Below are 4,641 nucleotides of genomic sequence, written 5' to 3' on the forward strand. Positions count from 1 at the left end.
GGTTTCCCATTTGGGATTTCCTCTACCATTCATAAAGTGACAGGGTCACTTTTCAATCTACCCTGGGTGTCTAATGCAGGAGCATCCAGAGGTATAAGGGCAATCCTGTGTCACCCAAAAAATGTGCTTAGACTTAGTTTCAGTTTCATGTGTTTTCATTTTTGGACACCCATTTGGGTCAAATAAAGGTTCCAACTCTCACAGTTCCACTATCGTTGTGCTAGAAAGTTCTGAAAAAATAGGAGCATGTAATTGGGCCATCATTTTAGTAAACTAGAAGGTGTGAATTGGCCAAATGAATGTAATTGTGATTTAGAGCATTCCAGAAAAAGAATCAGGTCAAAAGGCCCCACGGTTTGAAAGTTATTACAGTTTTTCAGATTTTGGAGACCTCCTAAGAATGCTTCAAAGTCAAGTTAGGGGCATTAAATGACCTCAAAAAGGGCCAAAAAATAGGGGATGAGCAAAGCTGGTCCATAGGGCTATAGAGCGCTTCGAGAGCTTTCTGAAAATGTAAACGGTTCGTCAATTGGAGCTACGGTTCAAAAGTTATGCCTCCCGAAAGTTCAGTTACCGTTTCTGGATTCTTCTAGAATTGTGTCGACTTCTAATGCAGCTTCTAGAACCTTCTATTTGGTTGGTGGATGCCTACTAGCACTTTCTAGAATGTACTCCTAGTCCTTAACCCTCCGGGGTCTATTTAAGGAAATTTTTGGCATTGTAAAAGGCAGTTCGGAGTGGAGTTTGAGAGGAGGTACTGAAAGGAGAAATTATCTCCACATTTATGCTATTGTAAGCCCTTAGGGCATGTTTTGAAGTTTATTTTCTCTGTACTAAATGTACTAGCTTATTTTTCAATTAATACAATTTCCCTTTTCTGTTGTGTCCATTTTGTTCTTGGGTTGTGCCCCCATCACTCTTGAACCATTCTTATTTCTTGAGCCATCAAAAAACATGCTTCATAATCCATTAATGTCCTCTTGCAAATTTATGAGATTAGGAATATGAGCATTCTTTTCCAATAAAAACAAAAAATGTGCTAGGGCTTATCTCTAGAGCTTCTTGTACTAGATCAAATTGAAAAGAAGTGTTTCAACTCATACAAAAGATAATCAAGCACCTCTGATAAGGAAGTGGCAAGTTCATCTATTATTCCTTTATCATCTATCTCATGAATTGTATAATTCATGTTCACATTGTAGGCGCACTTTTAGTACACCATTTTAAAAACTTTTAAGGTCACCTCTCGAGAAGAATTCCCCAAAATTGTTTACGGTTTTCTTAATAAAGTTTTTATGAAGGATAAAGATCAAAGTTCTAATGCAGATGTGAAAGTTCCTATGCCACACTTCAAAGTTCATTGCCTCAGTTCAGAATTATAGATTTAGTTTGATATGATTTATTATGCTTCTTCAACTTCATGTTCATAATCTGACTTAGAGAAAGAAACAATTGAGTTAGTCTTCAAAATTGTTTGATTGAATATACAAAAAGAAGCAGAATTGGAACTAGAATCCAGAATTAGAATAGGAATACATAATTGGAATTGGAAAGTAGAATTAGAATTGGGATATAGAACTAGATTTCCAATTTTCCTGCCACAGGAGAAGCTAATTTGGGACTTTTCACAAAAAAGAGGAGAAGCCATTTTGATATTTTCCACCGGAGAAGCCAAATTGCCATTTTCTGCCAAAGTGAAGCAAATTCGAATTCAATAATTCCACAAATTCTAAACTTGAAATATGTATTCAATATGCATTACTATAATACAAAAGCTTAAGATTTTGGAGCCACTATATGAGAAATGAAAGATATAGGAAATTCATGTCTTAATGCATCTTTTGTAGTCCATTCACAAAATCCTGCTAGTGGAGAAGTAGAAGTCGGATTTTCCATCAAACATGAAATTCATAGCAAAGAGCATGGCTATCAAAAGAGATTTATTTATGTGCTTCATCACACCAAAATTGATCCCGTGAATGCTCCATAATAGAGTGAAAACTCTCTAATGAAGCCAAGGCAAAAAATGTATACAATATTGTTCTGTCAAAGCAATTCTATGAAAACCCACCAATAGCTATGGTGTATGTGAGAAATCAATGCCAAACATTTGAGCTTGAGTTCTTTGGCACTAGAATATGTCATGTCAAGACTATAAAAAATGTATTCCATAATTACATGGTGTAGATGCTAAGCTACATTTTCTTTCAAACATACAATAGGTGGAAATGGTGTATAAAATATAAACACATGCTTGAACTAGCTGAAGGTTGCAATCATGTGACTTGCAGGTGTGGATTTGAATTTTTTTATGTTTTTGGGGTTGAGTGGAAGAAAAATAATGCCACAGGCAAGTGTGCTTTTCGGGATAAACAATTCCTTATTCATGAACCACTTTTGGAGGGTGATGACTTGAGGGTAGCATGTCACAGATAAGATTTCTCTATGCATGTAATGACAATGATCAAATCTTTAAAGCTTGCTAGGGCCCCTTTAAGAGAACCCAACATTTGTAGAACATATAGAATAGCATATGCATCATTCTCAATGCTGCTTGGGGGTGTCTTCATATGAACTTATGCATACAATCTTGTCTGATCATCAAGTCACATTCATGAAGAACAAGAAATAGAACTTGGATGTGAGGAGAAGGTTCTAAATATTGATTATTTGATTGTAGGGAAAAAATTTGGTCTTTTGAAGATAGTCCAAATAGCACAAGAGGTGTAGAATCCTCATGGAAATCCCTTTTCCCATTCTTAGAGTGCATGCAATATGATAAGGGTTTCATCACTTCCCAAAGATTTCAATCAAGAGTAGGATTTATTGTTGAAGCAATCCTACAAGCAAAGAATTTATTTATTGGCGAAAAACTCTCCTCTTCAAGCAATCAATGACTGCATATCTTTGTTGGGACAGGGGCTATTCCAACCATTATCCTTATACTCAGAGGAAATATTTAAAGTCTTTGAGTCTACAAACTATAATCATTGTATTGATCATCTGTGTGTGAGATATGTACTACTTTTGGTGATTGGAATATTTGTAGTTAAAGGAGCATCTTATCTTGGGGCATTTCCAAATAACCCATTGTATCACATTGTAATGATGATTTAGTTCATAGTCTCGCCTGCTATGAATATAGGAACAATGACTCAATTATTCAATGTGGGGAAGGAAGAGTGCTCGAAGATCTTTTTATGGACATATGTCTTAGCAACCCAATATAAAGGAGGATCTTGATGATGAGATGAAGGCAACATTCCTATATGGAAATTATGTTTTGTTATGCTAATGTCTAAGAAAATATACCCATGGTCATTGAAGACTTGGATGCCATGAAGAAAGAGGTAAGAAGTCTCAAAAGCCATTTCACATACAAATCGACATCAAGTGCTATTTGGAAAATGAAGACAAATCATGAAGATTACAGAAAATTGGATATGGTTGACATGTTTGACCAAATGCCGATAAAAAAATGGAGAAAATCCATGGCCCATATTCCATGGCCAATTTGCAATGTGATAAGAATAGACATGTCTATTATGAATATGCATGGAAGCTGCTAGTGGATGAATTCTATGATAATGCCCGCGAGTTGCTAAAGAGAAACATGAGTACCAATAGAGAACCTGAGCCTAAAATTGTATTGCTAGACTATTATACCAATGGAGTTATAGATTAATATTTATATACATATGGTAGATAATGAGAAAAAACCATATGAAAAAATTTCTAAGCAATGAAAGAAGCACACATAGAGGGTTCATGTCATAGTTGCTAAGTGTTAAAATGTAGCTCACCATCAAATGTAAAGGAGTCAAATATAGGCCAAAAGTCTTCTAGTGTGCCATTGTTTTCAGTTCATCAATGCAGATAAGAAGTCGAAGAGCTTTGAACACAATTGTTACTAAGAACAAATGGTAGAGTATTCCAGGTCATTCATATTTTGGACATGAAGAGTCAAGGAATCCCAACAATGCCAGTATTCAGAAGACTTTTATAAACTTTGAAGAATTTTTACATTAAACCCATAAAGAGTGATACCATTAAAATGGTCAAGGTATTCAAGTTAAAAGAATGGGATTCAAAAATATTGAAAATATATTATCATTAAGAAATGATTAAAGACTTGGATTAGAAAAGATTAGTTATTTTGGTGACTGAAGGGTCATAGTTAGAAAAGGAGATGTTAAATAGGAATTTTATGGAAGTAAAGAGGGTTCTTCTTTTCTACAAGAGTAGGTATTGCTGGAGTAGAGGGGAGACAGTAGATTTTTTTTATGCATTTCATTTCATGTATTTAGGGGGTTCATTTTCTGACTTTTGTAATAAATTTGGCAAAGGGATTGTGAGAAAATAAAGTCTGAGTATTCTTATTTGTGTTGTTCAATACAAAAAGAGGTCTTATTCTGAATCAGAGTATTTGGTTATTACTTTTCTAATTATAATCAATTGGAGCATGGTTTTATTCAATTTTGAACACTTTCTTACATCTTGAGTCAAATGGTGAATGGATTGTAGATTAGAGTATTTTCAACTATTCCTATTGCAAAGATTAGGATGTTTAATCTTCTTTTAATTTTAGTTTCATTGCATTTACATTTGTAGTATTCATTTCTACATTACCAATGCTAGGAA

The 4,641-nt window shown here is 34.5% G+C and overlaps 1 pseudogene; it reads left to right on the forward strand.

Annotated features, from left to right (window-relative positions):
• The first annotated feature begins 2,460 nt into the window (after positions 1 to 2,460).
• Positions 2,461 to 3,243, forward strand: LOC149528357 (protein PIN-LIKES 7-like; annotated as a pseudogene).
• Positions 3,244 to 4,641: the final 1,398 nt, after the last annotated feature.

Source organism: Cupressus sempervirens, chromosome 11 (genome assembly GCF_028749045.1).
Source record: "Cupressus sempervirens isolate cs-2001-9-10 chromosome 11, ASM2874904v1, whole genome shotgun sequence".
Classification (NCBI taxonomy): domain Eukaryota; kingdom Viridiplantae; phylum Streptophyta; class Pinopsida; order Cupressales; family Cupressaceae; genus Cupressus; species Cupressus sempervirens.